We start from the raw sequence: 20089 nt of genomic DNA on the forward strand, positions 1-20089 counted from the left end.
TCAACCATCCCCTTTCCTTTCCCATCACAAGAATCGCGCTGAGTCCCCTTCCTGACTACTAGGCTGGGTAACAAGTGCTGAGCTGTGGTATTAAAGGAGTCTTCTTTGTGTAGCACTTTGGAGCTGACGCTGTCAGGTGCTATGCTCCAAGGCCACACGCGCGTACATGTATGCCGCTCACACATCAATCCTAGAGACAGCGGGGCGAGGCCGAACTGAGCACATGACGTTGTCTCGGGGTAATTTTAAAGGAAAAAAGAAACAAAGCAAACCCAGAAGCAAAGCAAAGGAATATTTAAACAAACCCAGCAAGAACTACTAATCATAAGCATTAACGTAAATTATTTCAAGAGGCCAATTAGAACAGGCGCACAAGCATTTGACTTAGGAAAATCTCCAAATGGATTTGGGACGGATTTAGATTGGAAGCTCTAAAGTGCAACCACCCTGATCATCTTACACTGTTAAGAGGGTGTCAAGGTTCCTCCCCCACTCTGAACTCTAGGGTACAGATGTGGGGACCTGCATGAAAAACCTCCTAAGCTTATCTTTACCAGCTTAGGTCAAAACTTCCCCAAGGTACAAAATATTCCACCCATTGTCCTTGGACTGGCCGCTACCACCACCAAACTAATACTGGTTACTGGGGAAGAGCTGTTTGGACGCGTCCTTCCCCCCAAAATACTTCCCAAAACCTCGCACCCCACTTCCTGGACAAGGTTTGGTAAAAAGCCTCACCAATTTGGCTAGGTGACTACAGACCCAGACCCTTGGATCTTAAGAACAATGAACAATCCTGCCAACACTTGCACCCCCCCCTTTCCTGGGAAATATTGGATAAAAAGCCTCACCAATTTGCATAGGTGACCACAGACCCAAACCCTTGGATCTGAGAACAATGAAAAAGCATTCAGTTTCTTACAAGAAGACTTTTAATAAAAATAGAAGTAAATAGAAATGAAGAAATCCCCCCTGTAAAATCAGGATGGTAGATATCTTACAGGGTAATTAGATTCAAAAACATAGAGAACCCCTCTAGGCAAAACCTTAAGTTACAAAAAAGATACACAGACAGAAATAGTTATTCTATTCAGCACAATTCTTTTCTCAGCCATTTAAAGAAATCATAATCTAACACATACCTAGCTAGATTACTTACTAAAAGTTCTAAGACTCCATTCCTGGTCTATCCCCGACAAAGACCAGCATATAGACAGACACACAGACCCTTTGTTTCTCTCCCTCCTCCCAGCTTTTGAAAGTATCTTGTCTCCTCATTGGTCATTTTGGTCAGGTGCCAGCGAGGTTACCTTTAGCTTCTTAACCCTTTACAGGTGAAAGGAGCTTTCCCCTGGCCAGGAGGGATTTCAAAGGGGTTTACCCTTCCCTTTATATTTATGACAGAGGGAAATAAGGCAAATGTAACAATATTGCTCCTTATGCTTAACTAACAGACCTTTTGCCTGAAGACCTCCGGTTTTGGTACCATCTCTAACTTCCATGTATCTGTGTTTATACCTCCTGTGTATTTCAAAAAGCAGGAACCTGTGTAGGTGTGCATATAATGTCAACGTAAGATCCTTCAGGTAGGCAAGCAAAGTGGCAAATCATTCTTAAACAAGCAATTGGCTACTCACAAGCCTGTGTGTATCTAGCTATATGGTAAAGTTTTCAATTCTGAACACCTAAAGTCAGGCACCTAAATAAATGGCCTTATTTTCAGAGATGTTGAGCACCATCAGCTTCTGGTCAGTCTCGTGGGAGCTCCTGGATGTTCACCCTCTCTGATAATCAGGCCTTTTATCCAGGTGCCTAACTCTGGATTTAGGTGCCTTACTTTAGGCATTCAACTTAGGAAATATTGGCCATTTATAATACATACACCCCGCCCTCCCCTTTTTTAAAATGTTCCTCTAATGAACCCGGTGCTCATAAAAAGCCTGATTGGCAGCCCAGCAAGCACTCACTCATGTTTGAGCACAGCAGCAGCAGGAGAGGAAGAGCTGGCCTGGTCCCAGCTCCCAGCTGCAGACTCCCACTCCAGCCTTGGCTCCTCCCCCCACCCCGCATTCCCAGAAACACGTGCCGTATACAAAGCCAAGCCTTTGCACCCCACCGCTGCTTCCTACACGACGGGTGCTCTTTTGCACCAGTTTCCACCCTGACCAAAGCACTTAGCAATGATGTCAGCCGTTGCAGACTCTGCAGCCTCCCCTGCCGCACAATCAGATAAGCTCAGTCAGGAGAGTGGTGAGAGAAGCCAGCCGGGAGCCTTCAAAGCCTTGTCTGTTGTAGCTCTTTCAACATGTGTTGAGGAAGGAGCATGGGCTGCCTCCACACTGTACTGTGTTAGAACCGTGCTTCTGTTGCACTCTGCCCCTCGTTGCCCGTCCTTCCTTGTCAAACTCCGCTCAGCCCACGCTCTACCCATTTGTCAGCTTCACCACCATCCCCTCTGCCATGCAGCCCCCTGTGAACGGTCCAGTTTCCCTTCAGATCATCCACTTCCACTATGCAAAGCAGTGACTTGTTCATAATTTCCTTAACCCCCATCCTGGGACTGTGAGCAATTCAGGGCAGAAGCCTTTCCTTCGCGAGCGTGTGGCAAATGTCTAGCACAGAGTGGGGGCTACTGTAGAGATAAACGACTAATTACAGTCTGACTCAGGTTAGTGGGTCTGTAGTGCTGCTTGGTGACAAACACAGTGGAAGTGTGTACATGAATGGCTTATCTTTAGCACTGATGCAGAGAGGGCATGAGAGAACACAGCAGTGGGCTTGTTCCTCCGATTTTGGATCTCTGGAAAAACACCAGTGGAGACCTGTGTTCTGTTCCCATCTCTGCCACTGTTCTGCTGCGTGACCTTGGCCACGTCACTTAGCCTTTCTCTGCCTTTGTTTCCCAGCCCTTTAGATGTCTTGTCTAGTTGGACTGCAAGCTCTTTGGGGCAGGAAATGGCTCTTACTATGTGGGCTCTTGCAGTCTGTTGAAGCCTCTAGGACAGGGGTGGCCAACCTGTGGCTCCGGAGCCACATGCGGCTCTTCAGAAGTTAATATGCGGCTCCTTGTATAGGCGCCAACTTCCAGGCTGGAGCTACAGGTGCCAACTTTCCAATGTGCTACAGCACAGGGTGCTCACTGCTCAACCCCCTGCTCTGCCCCAGGCGCCAGCCCCACTCCACCCCTTCCTGCAAGGCCCCCGCCCCTTCCCCTGAGTCTGCTGAACCCTTGCTCCTCCTCCACCCCTCTCCCCCCGAGCCTCCTGCACACCACAAAACAGCTGATCGCGGCGGTGGGAGGCTCAGGGATGGAGGGTTAGGTGCCAATCAGCGGTGCTGCTGGCAGATGGGAGACACTGGGGGCGGGGAGGGAGTTGATAGGGGGCTCCTGATGTGTTACTGTGGCTCTTTGTAATGCACATTGGTTTATTCTGGCTCCTTCTCAGGCTCAGGTTGGCCACCCCTGCTCTAGGAGCTACAGTTACACAAACAAAATAAACTGTTTCTACTGTGGCCATCACCATGGTGTCTGAGGCGCTATGAATATGATTACATTAAATGGAGGAATTTTTTAAGTGGCTCTCTGTAACCATACAGACAACATCCAGCTTCTCCATTGCATGTGCGTCCTGTCATCTCCCCCGCATCTGCCGGCCAGGACCCAAGGTGCTGATTCACATTTTCCACAGCTCCTTTTGTGAACTGGGGAAAAAAAGGAAAGAAAAATCGGTCAATAATTCCCCATCAATTCCCATTCCGTGGCTCTTCTTCAGGCCTGCTGCTAATTAGAACAGATTTCACATCCGAGTTCCCTCCATGTGCAGAGCCACGTCTGGCTGAGCTGACATATGAGATGTTAAAAAACCTCTAAATCCCAAAGAACCACTAAGCCACAAGATGCTGATTGCTTCTTCATTTCCTTTGGAGGAACTGCGTGGTACTTCAGTTCCCAAGGATTTGGGTTGGGGTTTTTTTAAGTTCTTTTTTGTTTTGTTTGCAGGCCTTTCATTAATAATCCCCATAATAATAGGGTTTATTTATTGTTTGCAAATGTTCCCTTTCACTGAGTCATTTCACTGTGGTGGGGTGGCCAGGGGTTCTTACAGTGTGTGTCTGCTGTGGGAAACAGACGTAATTAAAGCAAGCCTGGTGGTTGAGGTTCTTCCATTTAGTTCAGGATGCAAGATGGACGGTTAGACCATATTTTTGAAGCAACAGTACCCCATTAGCGCAGTCCCACATCAATACAACTTGATCTACTGCAGTAAATCACAAAAACATTAAGGTAAAATGACTCACTATAGGCCCTGCTCTGAAGCTCTTACTCACATTGGAATGTATTTTCTTTAGTTCCATTGGAGCCGATAGGATGACTCGTGCGGATAACTGCTCATCAGTATGAGTACAGAGTTCGCACTCCAACCCAAAGTCCTTTCTATTGATAATTCAGCTTTATGTTCCTACCCCCTCTTTCGTCCAAGGATCTTAAATCACTTTATAAGCATTCACTCATGCTGTGAAATAGTATTCATTTCATGGATGGGTAAACCACAGCATGGAGAGGTTAAAGGAGCTGAGCTCCATTGACTGCAAAGAGAGTTGTGGGTAGCCGGTGTCTCTAGAAATCAAACCCTAAATCGCTTGCCTGGTATCACTCTGTAGACAGAAGAGAACCCAAGATTCTGCCCGATTCCCAGTCTTCCCGCTGTACCACTGGATAACTCTGCCTCATCTCACAAACTCAGTACCTAGATGCCAAGCCAAGTGCTAAAGCCCAGGCAAGTCCTTTGCATGTTAGTGGGTTTGGTTGTGATCTGTGTGGAAACCCTGTAGAGTAAGAGAAGAATAGTGGGAGTCTAGAAACTGCAGGACTCTGGGAAATTTCACCTCAGCAATAGCCAAAGGATTCTGTTCTCATGTTTGGTTATCAGTGGGACTTGAGAAGGAAACCATTGTGACCCTAGAATCATCTAATCAGGAAACAGCCAAATAGAAAACTTTTAAAGTGAGTTTTCTCTTCTCCAATGATTTGTAAGGAGACTGGATGACTAGTTTCTCCATATCAGACACATGGGCTGGGCTAGGAAACCATATTTACACTGGCACCTTTAACACTGACATCTATCTATCTATCTATCTATCTATCTATCTATTACTAGCTGCCAAAGAAAGTCATTGGAGCAGCCTTAATACAGATCAAGAGTGACATCTAGTGAACTCTGGAGGCCATGCCAGGGGACTATTCTCTGGGGCTACCCCGCTGTGTGTTTAAGCCATGCTGGGTACCATTAAACCAATGCACATCCAGTTTGAACTGGAATTTGTGGAACAGTTGTAAATAATCATACGAGATTTAGATGTTGATACCCAGCCCTTTCACCCCTCCCCTGGCCAAGCCCTCTTGCATCCTGCCTGATGGACGTTTCACCTTCCACAGCAAGTAGTATTCTCAGCCTCTATGGGTCACATGCTCTGGCTTGGATTTTCCCATGCGGAGGCTTGAGAGTGAAGGGAGCCTCTTCTCACATTTTCCTCCTAGTTCTCTCACCAGGGGTAGGAATTTCTCCCCCTGCAGCCCCTGAATCCACCGAAATCACAACATCTATGGGGATCTTGGGGCAACCACCAGGAGCAGGAGAAGCTGCATGGAGACCCAAGGCCTCCACACAGCTCTCTAGGCCCCATAGTGACATGCTTCCATAGAAGCCATGATGCCATGCAGCCCTGGTATTGGTAAAACGAACCCTCCAGGGTGCATTACAGCCATATATGGCAGAATTATATGAATCAGAATTACTGATTCAAGCAGCAAAAACTTGTGTGCAAAGCGCTGCTTGGAAATCCTTCCCAGTGGAACATAGTGCATCCAGTGGGTTGGCTCCTCCATTCCCTATTCAAATGGTCATGGTAGCCACTGACTCACCAGTTTGGGGGCCAGGAGGCAAACACAACAAAGCTGATGCTCTCACCTACCATCGGTTTACCCTTTAAATGGCAGTATTTTATTATCCTCCCCCCATGTAGTTGAATTCGCATTTGGACAAATGTGTAGGTGCCCTCATAGAACTCCATCAGCTCCACTTTTCACCCTGGCAATCTCCATTTAGAATAGTATTCCCTCCACCAATGTGGCCATATTGCTTACTGCTTATTTAAGACGTATAGGGCCTACTAAGTAAGCAAGAAACCACTGGAAAATCTAGACAATATAATCTGCTATTCAAATTGCTCTTCCACTCTCCAGAAGTCACACTTCCAGGTAAGTTACACATACTGTTTTGCATGGTTGATAAATATGAAAGGCGGAGGGAAGAGGACATATCGTGCCGCTTCTGTTTATATAGCACCATCTCCATACAATCACAATGCAGTAGCAAACTGCTGGTAGGTCAAACAGAAATGGAGGCATCTCAGCTGAATAAAACACGGAGCATCCTTTGGTGAACAATGGCTTTGCTAGCAGAAAATATAAACTGACAGGATTAACATGTAATGTACCTATTTCTCCACAAGATGAAATTCCCTCTTGTGCAAACCCTTTGGAACCATTGATTTGTGATTCATCTTTGAACCCATGGCATTAGATAACAGGCACTGCATCCTCCCAGTGATATATTAGGTAGCATCAAACACTTTGGCATAATACTTTCAAGTACAGAGCAGAGATGCACTGGATACACTGTGGAAATGAACTTCTCAGCTATGCCAAGCTAGTCCTCAGTTAACTAAAGAAGGTGGGAGGAGCTCTGAACCACAACTGCTTTAAGAAATTAATGAGGAGGGCTAGGGCGATTTTTTTGTATCTTTGTAACTAAGTTATTTGAAAAAACTGGGGGTATTTGCATGCCTAAAAATGTACTTTTATTCACCTCCTTTTAATTATTTTATGTCTTTGCTTTAATCTAGCATAATAGGTGGGAAAACATATTTTCAGAACCATAAATAATAGAAATACTCGGCTTCTACAGCCACAGATACAAACACCTACTGTTTGCTGACACCTGCGCTTTGCCCCTCTCTTTAGCTGGTCAGAAAATGGAATTTCCATCCTGCGGGAAATTCTGACATTTCAAAATCCGTCTTCATTCCAGTTCAGAACAAAAAGTCAAAATTTCTGGTGGAGCGAAAATTCCAAAAAGTTTCAATTCAGTAACACTGAAATATTTTGTTTTGACAATGTCAACGCACACTATTAAATAATGAAATGAAATTAAATGATAAAGTGGAAACAAAATGTTTCTACCTTATTGAAAAGTACTGATACAGAAATGAAACTAGAAAGCTGAAAGGATTCGTTTTGACATTTCCAATAGAATATTTCATTGAAATTGACATGTTCCTGCAAGCATTTAGATTTCAGCAAAACTGCATTTTTCTGACAGAAAACAATTGTGTTGAAAAAATGTTGACCACCTCTAATATGTATTCTGGATCTCCTATTGCAAGAGACAGTAGGTGAAATCCTGGTCCCATTGAATTTAATGGGAGCTGTGCAATATCTTCAATGGGGTCAGGATTTCTCCCAATGTCTGAAATAGAAATAGGTGTGTCACTCATTTCAGAACTGATCCAAACTCCCCCAAAGCTCAAAAGTTGTTCAGATCCAGGGGTTTGTTTTAGGTCCATTTCTAGGGATGGATTTTCAAAAGAGCTCAGCTCCTATCTAGGTACCTGAGTAAGGGTCAGATTTCCAAAAAAGCTCATCACACTACAGCTCCTCCCAGCGTGACTCTTATAACAAGATGTTTTTAAAGCATGCAGCACCCAATGTGCTGATCTCTTTAAACTCTAGTCCAAAACATTTAACTCCCAGAGAGACCTTCTCAGTTGGTTGAATGATGTTTCTGAGTAAGATAGATGGCTTCTTATGAAAACATACTCAGTCAAAACCCTTCCTCTGTGGAAGTATTCTTTGCCTCATCAGATCAGACTCTTTCCAGCAATCAATGTCAGAATTAGTCCTGGTCAGGAATTTTTCCACAATTTTTTTTTTCAGAAAATGCCAATTTGGCAAAACAGAAATTTTTCGTGGAGAAGGGTCTGTTTCACCAAATTTCTCGTTTGTAAAGAACCTTGAAAATACCAGAATTGTCAAAACATCCCATTTTGACATTTTTGAAATGAAAAAGTTCCATTTTTTCAGGCCAAAACAACTTTTGGTTTCAAAAATTTTAATTTCTTTTGGAGTAAATAAAAAAGTAAAATGGTCAAAATCAAAGTGAAATATTTTGAAATTGTGAAAATGAAATGTTTCAACTGACCCAATCGGATTTTTTGTTGTTGTTGAGATTTTCGATTTGTAAAAATGGAAATCTTTGACCTTGTCGTGAATTGGGAAAAATGTTTGAAATCTCAAAAGATCTTGCAGGACAAGAAAAGCATTTATTATCCAGCTCTAGTCATGATACACCCACTTTCATCTCTAACCTCTGCCTGGAGAACAGTTAGCTCTAAGCACTGGAACACACACAATTTTTCCAGCACAGGGGTTTTGAGGATCAAGATAACAGCTAATGAATTGCTAGTTTAGTATAGCAAAATCCCACATTTCTTAGGAAGTGAACATTCCCCCATGACCCACCCAAGTATCTTTCCGCTGGCTCTGCTCCTGAGAAACTTTCAGTGCTGATCATGAGATGATGCACAAACTCAAAGCCCTTATTTTAATGGTAGCCATTAAGTGCTGGCATTACATCCCACACCCACTATAAACATTCACTGTATGGTTCAAGTCACTGCCAAGGCCGTGACTCAGATGTTCTGCACCCACAGTGCTTGAGCAGAGTTTGATTTCTAATCTATTTGCAACATCCAGCTTCACTGCAAGCAACCTCTGTAGAGATTCTCATGAGTAAGAAACTCAGAACCCACATTGATGGGAGTTCTCTAAGAACCTGGCTAGAACAGAACATCTGCCTCACCGTTTCTCACACAGCAAGGGAATAATGATGTACTCTGAGAAGGACTGTCAGATGGTTAAGGCACAGGACGCAGGAGAGCTGGGTTCTATTTCCAACTCTGCCACAAACTACCTGGGTGTTCTTAGTCAAGAAACTTTCAGCCAGACTCTGACATCCTTACTCATGCTGAGCCATACATTACTCTGCAAGTAGCCCATTGATTTCAGTGGATGTAAGGGAAGCAGGATCTGGCCCTAATCTCTTTGTGCCCCAGTTGCCCATCTGTAAAATGGGAATAATAATACTCCCTTTTCCCCACCCTTTGTCCTTTGAGACAGTAAGATCATTGAGGCAGGGGCTGTCTCTCACATATATACAGTGCCCAACATTGTCGGGCCCTGACCTCACGCACTACTGAAATACAAATAACAACATCCAAAGCTTGATCTCTGCTGGCTGATGTCCTTTCTATCAGTCTTTGCAAAGACAGTGAAACCTGAGGAAGCCATTTTTCTGTTTCTTTACCAAATTACAACGCCCTCTACATAAATATCCAGGCAAGGCGCACTCATTGTGATGTTTTTAAACTTTTCGAGAATAGTGCCTCCAGTCTCAGCCAAGGCTAACACAGCTGGAATGTCCATGGAAAGCATTAGTAGGAGGGAGGGGACCAGGGTGGAGGCCCTGCACTCGTCACAGTTGATTGGGGGCAACTCTTGCCCGACTTTGCCACCTCAGGCTGACTCACCTGATTTATGGACTGACTAGGTAGCCACGTTGCAGTGTACGCCGGCATAGCCGTAGCACCAACTCAGGTGGCCCCGTTTAAAGCGGAGTGACACCGCTGCTACTGCTTAGCAAGGGGATCATCCCTGGTACCGCCGAGGCTGATACTTGCAAAGCTGCCTCTTCATTTGCAATTCCTATTCATTTTCATGGGCACTGGGCACCTAAATCTCCTACCTGAACAGTTATCAAGTAGCTCATTTTCTCAACACATCCTCTGAGACAAGGGGGTAAATCGTATCATCCCCACTTCACAGAGGGGGAAACATACAGAAAAGTGAAGACACTTATCCAAGTCAGCACAGCATTCCGTCGCAGAGGCAGGATTAGAACTAAGGACCTCCCGTTGCCCAGCTCTCCTGACCACGCTGCCTTCCAGCGCTTTAAATTATAACTCTAATTCTCTCTGTCACACACAGTGCATTCAAAGAATGAGACTGGAGAAATGAACATGTGCCAGCCAACCCTTAGCACAGTGGTTCCCAAACTGGGCTTCGCAAACCCCTGGGGGTTCGCAGAACGTTTCTGGGGTACCAGAAAAATGTCACTCATGGCGGCCAGAGGACCCCGGGCATAGGAGGCAGCAGGTAGGACCCGGTTGCAGGGCAGACAGGCCGAGCCCCAGGGAGAGCGGGGCCGGGCAGTTGGGTCTGGCATCCCGAGCCCTGCCCCCGTGAGCAGGGGAGCCGGCAGCCCGAACCCCAGCGCTCTGTGTGGGGCTGGCAGCCCGAGACCCAGGGAGAGCAGGGCTGGGCAGTTGGGTCTGGCAGCCCGAGCCCTGCCCCCGTGAGCAGGGGAGCCGACAGCCCGAACCCCAGCGCTCTGTGTGGGGCTGGCAGCCCGAGACCCAGGGAGAGCAGGGCTGGGCAGTTGGGGCTGGCAGCCCGAGCCCCAGCGGTCAGTGGGACCTGCAGCCTGAGCTCAGTGGAGCTCAGTTGACCGTGGCGGTCAACGGGGTCCAGCAGCAGGAGCCCAGTGGAGTGCAGAGTGTGGAGGAAATTTAAATTTAGATCCCTGGAAATATTTATTTTTAGGAGGGGGTTCACGAGATTTCACAATTTAGTGAAAGAGGTTCACGGGCTGTTAAAGTTTGGGAACCATTGCCTTGGCACAATATGGCTACATGAAAGGATGAGGCAGAGACACTTCTGTAAAGTACTTTGAGCTCTCCAGCTGATGAGAAATGTTGTATACGAGCGAGGTCATTTTCACCACGGTTGTTGTAAGGGGATTCCCTTGTTTATCACTCTTCACACCTGGAGCAGGACCCTGTATTTCCCTTTCAGTCAGAGGAATAACAGCATGAGTGCATCTCAATTTGCCTCTCTTCCCCGCCAGACAATGTAATTCATCTACCTACTTTTAAGGACACTGCTGCTCATCTTATGACCTAATAGTTAAGCCCGAAGTTTTAATAAATTACGAGGAATCTGGGGGGCCATGTGGATGTACCTTATTTTCCAAAAAGTCTCTCGTTAAATACATCTGAGGGATGAATACCAGGGAGGGAGAAAAGTTACTTAAGTCAAGTGCCAATGTGGGCACAAGAACAAATGGCTATAAACTGGCCACCAACAAGTTTAGGCTTGAAATTAGACAAAGGTTTTTAACCGTCAGAGGAATGAGGTTTTGAAACAGCCTTCCAAGGGGAGCAGTGGGCGCGAAAACACCTAGCTGGCTTCACGACTGAGCTTGATAAGTTTTTGTAGGGGATAATATGATGAAATTGCCCACAGTGGTATGTAGCCGATCTGCAATTGCTAGAAGGAAATATCTCCACTGTCCAGTGATGGGACACTAGATGGGGAGGGCTCTGAGTTACCACAGAGAATTCTTTCCCAGGTGTCTGCCTGGTGGGTCTTGCCCACATGCTCAGGGTCTAACTGATCACCATATTTGGAGTTGAGAAAGAATTTCCCCCTGTGCCAGATTGGCAGAGACCCAAGGTTGTTTCCGCTTTCCTCTGCAGCATGGGGCCCAGGTCATTTGCAGGTGTAAATGGATTCTCTGTAACGTGAAGTCTTTAAATCACGATTTGAGGACTTCAGTAACTCAGCCAGAGGTTAGGGGTCTATTACAGGAGAGTGGGTGAGGTTCTGTGACCTGAAATGTGCAGGAGGTCAGGCTATCAGTGGTTCTGAAACTTTTGTATTGGTGACCCCTTTTCACACAAGCAAGGCTCTGAGTGTGACACCCCCTTATAAATTATAAACACATTTTTTTATATTTAACACTATTATAAATGCTGGAGGCAAAACGGGATTTGGAGGTGGAGGCTGACAGCTCGCGACCCCCATGTAATAACCTCATGACCCCCAGTTTGAGAACCCCTAGACTAGATGATCATGGTGGCCCCTTCCGACCTTAAAGTCTGTGAGCATTCTCTGAAGGCTCTTGGTTAAAACCCAACTACTGGAGCATAATGTGGGGTTTGATACAGTTGTACAGAACAGAGTTTGTTTTCCAGGGTAAAATTCTCCAGACTGCAATATACAGAAGGTCAGAGGAGATGATTTAGTGATCAATAAATATATAAATATATTACAATCAGGCCTGTTTTATGTTACACACCCAAATATTGAGGCACTTAAAATCACTAGTCATTTTTGAAAATCTGGGACCAGACCTGAGGGACCACAGATTTGACCATCTGTTGTCATTGCACAACTGAAATCAGGGGGGTAAAAGCCTTTCTGGTTTAACATTAAAAAGTACCATATACCGAATAGAATGTCTGCAAAATCCCATGGAGTGAAATGGCACAGAGAAACTGGATGGAAGCATTGACTTGTTTTCTTCATCAAAATTGGTAATGTTTCTTGATAACCTGGAAAATGTTATAAAGCCAAACCCAAAGATCTCGCTGTCTAACTGCACCTAATGTGTGATCACAGTGTCCTCAAAGGCAGGATTCATGGTGGGGAGGATATCAGGGTAGGATGAGCAGGGAGAAGTAAGTTGACTGGGGTGTGTGTCCACACGACGGACTCCGAGCTGGAACCTAGCCACCCTTACTCATGCTGAGTAGCACTTTACTCCATGAGATGGATGGCACTGCTGAGGAGCAAGATTGCTGTCCAACATGAGGAAGGGTGGAAGAATCTGGCCCAAAGTTCGTGGGCATGTTAGGGGTGGGATTTGTGGGCCTCATTAAAATCGCCCTTTCCCAGCTCATTCCCAAAAGCCACCAGTCTGCAACAGTGCTCTGTCTTACATAAAGTGGGAAAAGGGGAAATTGGGAAAGGCCACGTCAGTAACTTGGCAGAAACTTTTGGGGCACTGGCAGAAGCATTATGGTGAAAGTGCCAGACCCTTCGTTAACAGTCATTAAGACACATTCCTCACACCCACCTGATTGATCCTGATGAAACATCAGCAAGAATGAGCAACCTCTCCCTGCAGTGGAGGAAACACTGGGGATAACCAATCATGCACCTGATCCAAAGAGTGACAAACGTCTCCTGCCGACATAGTTAGCACTGCTCGTTGGGGGTGGTTTAATTATGCCGGCGGGAGAACTCTCTCCCATTGCAGAGAGCAACTACACAGGAGACCTTACAGCAGCGCAGGTCCTCTGTAAGGTCCGTAGTGTAGACAGACCTTTTGATTCCGAATAAGGATTAAGAGGCAGTGGGTCTGACAGAGCTACATTAATTGTGCCCGAGGAATTGTTTTAACATAACAGTTGCGGCTGACAGGAGACTTCATCCCTGAGAAACTCCAGGGGGCAGACCCCCTGCTGATCAATGCTGATTTACGCCAGCTGAGGGTCTGCCCCAGAGATGCTGAGCAGCTACCCCAGTACGTATTGTGCTTGGCTCAAGGGCAGGGTGTGGTCAGAAGGAATCTCCCCAGTACGGTACTGTCTTTCCGAAGCTTATCTCACATTTAATCCTTTCTTTCGGCCCCTTTAGGTGGGTTTATCATTTCTGGGCACATCAGAAGGTGCCATTGGCTGCATAAGGCTTATATTTTCAACAGTAGTCGGCCAAGACAAATTGCCCCTTTGCCTCTTAAATTCTGGGTACAACTTGCTAAGTGGACCAAGAATTCCATGTGCTATTTGAGCTACTGCTGAGTGATATCTACTGTAAGTGAAAATTTGGGATTGTGGACAGGGCAGGAAAAAACTAACCTTTACCTCTGCCCCTCTCCCCCTAAGGGGCGCGCAGAGATGTGTCAGCTCCCTGCCCGCTCTGCCTCCCTCTCTCCACACCGTCCTGCTCCCGGAAGCAGCTGGCATGTCCCTGCGGCCCCTGGGGTGTGTGTCTCCATGCTCCACCCCTGCCCTGAGCGCCAACTCCGCAGCTCCCATTGGCCAGGGACTGCAGCTGATGGGAGCTGCAGGGGCAGTGCCTGTGGGCAGTTGTGTGCGGAGCCCCCTGACCCCCACCCCTGAGGAGCCGCTGCCAGAGGGGTGTGTGAGAGATGGTTGCTTTGGCAGCCAATCAGCCTGAGGTAAGCGCCGACCCCCTGCCCCCCTCCTGCCCCCCAACCCCCTGCCCCAGCCCAGAGCCTGCACCCCTCACGCCCCCACACCCCAGCCCCTGTCCCAGGCCAGAGCCCGCACCCAGCACCCAAAATTTCTCCCAGAGCCCGCACCCCTCACCCACTCCCACACCCAAACCTCCTGCCCCAGCCCAGGGCCCACACCCCTCATCCCCTTCCACACTCCAACCCCCTGCCCCAGCCCAGAGCCTGCACCCCTCCCCGCCCCACACACCTCAGCCCCTGTCCCAGGCCAGAGCCCGCACCCAGCACCCAAAATTTCTCCCAGAGCCCGCACCCCTCACCCACTCCCACACCCAAACCTCCTGCCCCAGCCCAGGGCCCACACCCCTCATCCCCTTCCACACTCCAACCCCCTGCCCCAGCCCAGAGCCTGCACCCCTCCCCGCCCCACACACCTCAGCCCCTGTCCCAGGCCAGAGCCCGCACCCAGCACCCAAAATTTCTCCCAGAGCCCGCACCCCTCACCCAAACCTCCTGCCCCAGCCCAGAGCCTGCACCCCTCCCCCCCACACACCCCAGCCCCTGTCCCAGGCCAGAGCCCGCACCCAGCACCCAAAATTTCTCCCAGAGCCCCTACCCCTCACCCAAACCTCCTGTCCCAGCCCAGAGCCTGCACCCCTCCCCCCCACACACCCCAGCCCCTGTCCCAGGCCAGAGCCCGCACCCAGCACCCAAAATTTCTCCCAGAGCCCGCACCCCTCACCCAAACCTCCTGTCCCAGCCCAGAGCCTGCACCCCTCCCCCCCACACACCCCAGCCCCTGTCCCAGGCCAGAGCCCGCACCCAGTACCCAAAATTTCTCCCACAGCCCGCACCCCTCACCCAAACCTCCTGCCCCAGCCCAGGGCCCACACCCCTCATCCCCTTCCACACCCCAACCCCCTACCCCAGCCCAGAGCCCGCACCCAGCACCCAAACTCCCTCCCAGATCCTGACCCCTACACCCCCTCCCACACCCCAACCCCCTGCCCCAGCCCAGAGCCCACTCCCAGCACCCAAACTCCCTCCCAGATGCTCAGGCAAAGCAAGTGGTACACCAGCCACAGGTGTGCTCCTCATTGCTCCTGCCTGAGCCTGGGGCATTCGTGTGATTTGCCCCCCACTGGCGCTGCCTGAGGTTAAGCAGCATGACAGTGCTGCAGGGAGTGCTTAGCAACCACAGCCTCATTATGGGATGCATTGGGATCCACTTCTGGGGAGGAAAGGGAAGAATCTGGAGAAGCCCTTATCTACATAGACGCAGGGAGAGCGAACAATGGGCCACTTACACATGAGAATGAGGTACGTAGAGAAAGAGGGGAGAAGAGACTCCACACACATAGGCAAGGGGGGAGAAGATAAACATCACACGTAGGGCTACACGTAGCCCTCGATGCAAGCAGAACTGCTCTAGACATCACTGAGAGCTCCATGGACAGATCCCCCCGCCCCGGGGGTTCTGTTAGTACTGGCCCATCTAACAGTTCTGTCCCCAGAAACAAGCCATTGGAGGAAACATTGATCCCGGCCTCATTCAGGAGACCCCACTCACTGAACAGTTCACCCTGCCGTATTCTCTGTGCTGCTGGGCTGGAAGAAAGCGAGAGTGACAATGAACTCATCTGAGAGTCTCAGCCAACTCATTGGGAAACCTGGGCCGTTAATGAGATGCTGCCATGGTATTTGGAAATCAGCTTTCTGGGCAAAGGATTTCATCACCTTCATTTTGAAGAAGCTGGCTGGAAATGTTACTCAGCAGGCCCAGAATAAGGTTATCTATTTCTCCCCAGGCGGAGAATCTGGCACCTCCTCATTATACTGCTGATCCACAAGTAGAACGGAAGATGCAGGCAGAGCCAAACACTTCACTTTAATGGATTTACCATACTGTGAAATCAGAAGGTTTGAAGTAACTGTTACAGCTTCCAGGCAGTATAGAGCTTCAATACTTGTCTCGGAAAACTTTACCATTACTTACATGTACAGTGCTGTTCACTTCTGGAGGGGCATGCAAGATTCCAAGATGATCAGCAAGATCTTTGTGCATCTCGATTAGTGGGTTATTAGATCAAGGTGTTCAGAGGTAGCCAATAATTAAGTTGGGCACCCTAAAAGGGTCCTGTGAAAACCAGGCTCCTTTAAAGTGTCTCATATCGGACATCCAAAATCCCTGCTCACTTTTCACAATTTGGCCCCTGTGTTTGTGCTTTACCAGGCAAAGGGTATATAGTTTATTCAGCATAAGAATGTCCTGGCTCTGAGAGATTGCCACAATTTTCTAATCTCAAATCAACTCCTTCATGCAACTCTCCAAGATAGAACTGCTAGGATTATATGTGGGTTGAGCGCCTAAGTGGTAACAGATGCTGGCACTATCCTGTAGATCTCATTTTCATATATTCCCATATAAATTGCTACTTCTGTACTGGTAATTTTCTAAGAATAAGAATAAGTGATATTTTATATAGTGCTTCTCATCTGAAGATCACAAAGTACTCAATAAATTTAACAAACCAGTAATAATATTTAGCACATATAGTGCTTTACATCTTGTAAAGGATTATAGCAAATATCAACTTGTCCCCAAAACACCCAAAGAATGGTAGGTACTGTAATGATACTTCTCCTCATTTTACAGATAAAGAAACAGAAACAAAGAAGTTCAGTGGTTTGCCAGAGGCCACAGAACAAACTGACAGCAGTACAGGGATTATAACTCAGAAGTTCACGGCTCTTAGCCCAATTCCCATTGCAATAGAGCACCCTGGCTCCTAAAATCTATGTCCAGGGATCATTTCAATATCATTACAGTCAGACGTCCCCAATGAGAAGCGACAACCCTTTCCCCAGCAGCACACAGCATGCTATGCAGGAAAGATAAGAATATCATAGAATATCTGGGTTGGAAGGGACCTCAGGAGGTCATCTGGTCCAACCCCCTGCTCAAAGCAGGACCAATCCCCAACTAAATCATCCCAGCCAGGGCTCTGTCAAGCCTGACCTTAAAAACCTCTAAGGAAGGACATTCTACCACCTCCCTAGGTAACGCATTCCAGTGTTTCACCACCCTCCTAGTGAAAAAAGTTTTTCCTAATATCCAACCTAGACCTCCCCCACTGCAACTTGAGACCATTACAACTTGTCCTGTCCTCTTCTACCACTGAGAATAGTCTAGAATCATCCTCTTTGGAACCACCTCTCAGGTAGTTGAAAACAGCTATCAAATCCCCCCTCATTCTTCTCTTCTGCAGACTAAACAATCCCAGTTCCCTCAGCCTCTCCTTATAAGTCATGTGTTCCAGACCCCTAATCATTTTTGTTGCCCTTCGCTGGACTCTCTCCAATTTATCCACATCCTTCTTGTAGTGCGGGGCCCAAAACTGGACACAGTACTCCAGATGAATCATAGAATCATAGAATCATAGAATCATAGAATATCAGGGTTGGAAGGGACCCCAGAAGGTCATCTAGTCCAACCCCCTGCTCAAAGGAGGACCAATTCCCAGTTAAATCATCCCAGCCAGGGCTTTGTCAAGCCTGACCTTAAAAACCTCTAAGGAAGGAGATTCTACCACCTCCCTAGGTAACGCATTCCAGTGTTTCACCACCCTCTTAGTGAAAAAGTTTTTCCTAATATCCAAATATTATGAGACCTCACCAATGTCGAATAGAGGGGAATGATCACATCCCTCTATCTGCTGGCTATGCCCCTACTTATACATCCCAGAATGCCATTGGCCTTCTTGGCAACAAGGGCACACTGTTGACTCATATCCAGCTTCTCGTCCACTGTCACCCCTAGGTCCTTTTCCGCAGAACTGCTGCCTAGCCATTTGGTCCCTAGTCTGTAGTGGTGCATTGGGTTCTTCCATCCTAAGTGCAGGACCCTGCACTTATCCTTGTTGAACCTCATCAGATTTCTTTTGGCCCAATCCTCCAATCTGTCTAGGTCCCTCTGTATCCTATCCCTGCCCTCCAGCGTATCTACCACGCCTCCTAGTTTAGTATCATCCGCAAATTTGCTGAGAGTGCAATCCACACCATCCTCCAGATCATTTATGAAGATATTGAACAAAACCGGCCCCAGGACCGACCCTTGGGGCACTCTACTTGATACCGGCTGCCAACTAGACATGGAGCCATTGATCATTACCCGTTGAGCCCGACAATCTAGCCAACTTTCTACCCACCTTATAGTGCATTCATCCAGCCCATACTTCTTTAACTTGCTGACAAGAATACTGTGGGAGATTCAGCTGAAATTACAGGGGGAGTTTAGATTAGCAGAATGTAGCTACCCAGACAGAATTCAAACGTGACACTGGACCTAATGCTTCTTACACCTGCAAAAAGTTGAATGGGACTTTAATGATCACAAATAGTCAGAACCTCAGTTATGCCTCTCATCTGTCAGCACCAATACCATAAGGGGCATTGCTTCAGGACTGACTCGGAGGACAAAGTGCTCCTTGCTGAATCACCAACATGACTCTCTGAAGCAGCATCCAAGTCCTGCCCTAACTGATCCTGACTGACTTACATATGGCCCGTGGAGGTCAGACTAGAATATCAAGGCCAAGAAGGTGCCTGTGTTATTGGTGAAACCACCATGACAATAAACCGAACCAAGACCCGGCTTACACTGACCCATACATCACTGCCAACATTCACTACATGCTGACTTCCTTTGGTGCATTCAGACCATGCAGTAAGGATGAAATTCACTTCACCTCCATGCAGCCCAAGTAATCAGGTTTTTTACAAGTGAAGTGAAGAGGCGGGGAGGTGAGATCTATCCTCACAGCTGAGGCAAGGGCAGAGGTTGGCTTCCTGTGGCCACTACTCCAGGCTGTAGGATGCAGCTGCCTCTCCTCATCATTTGCATGTGTGCTAGGGAGACTGGATTGGTGTAGTGGTGAATCCCCCTCACCCTAAAAGTAGCCTCCAGGGTGGGGCTTACTCACTGCAGAGAGTTTTGGTTTGGGCGTCCACTCCGGGGTGAAATCCACCAAGTAACATACTGTAGCTGGTTTCCAACCAGCTGCTCGAAGTACAGTTAACTGCGCCAGACAAGGTCATACTTTTAGCCTCCAAACACTGTCACTAGAGAGTCCTGCTCCCTAGTTGCACCATGTGGGGTCTGATACTTCACTGGCCCATCACCTTGCATTATTACTGACACCTTTGCAAAGTGACTGTAATGTGCGGCCATTCTAGGTTGGCGGCATTTCCCACCCAGTTTGTAAATGACAACCCAAGAGGCAAGGCGGAGGAGAACCAGACCCAAACACATTGGACGCATGGGACATGGTAGTATTCCTCTAGTCTTCTAACATCTTTTTTCAGCTGCCTATTTCTTTTGTTGCTACTGCTGCTCTCCACATTCTGCGCTCCTGCCTTTCAAAGAGTGGGAGAGATGGATATTAGAAGCATTTACAACTATCTGGTTTCTACCGAGCGTACCTTGTACAACTCAGCAGGGAGGGGGTCCGGCTGGCAACTCAGCCAAATAGGAATCAGGTTTCCAAGCTGTTCTCAGAGGGATTCAAACAGCAGCAAATAAATAAATAACGTGAGCCATAAAATCAAAAGGAACCCTTTTCTGAGACTGGTGCTTGGGGGCTGGGAGGAGAAAGCTCATCCCAGGTGACATCTGATGCTTTTTAGCTGAAGTAAATCATGCGTCTATTGCGGAGAGCCAGGTTTCGTAACCTATCCCAGGGAAAGTGCTCACTGGAGAGCTGAGGGGAGAGAGAGAAAGTGTGTGTGTGTAAGAGAGACTAGGGCTCATTTTTTTCATCACTAAGAAATGTGACAGCTTTTATTTCCTTTCATGACTCAATGTTCCCAGCTGGAAAAAGCACACACATCATGGGTTTGGCAAGAAACCCCACGCTTATTTCCCACCAGCC

The sequence above is a fragment of the Lepidochelys kempii genome, chromosome 11 (genome assembly GCF_965140285.1).
Source record: "Lepidochelys kempii isolate rLepKem1 chromosome 11, rLepKem1.hap1, whole genome shotgun sequence".
Taxonomy (NCBI): Eukaryota; Metazoa; Chordata; order Testudines; family Cheloniidae; genus Lepidochelys; species Lepidochelys kempii.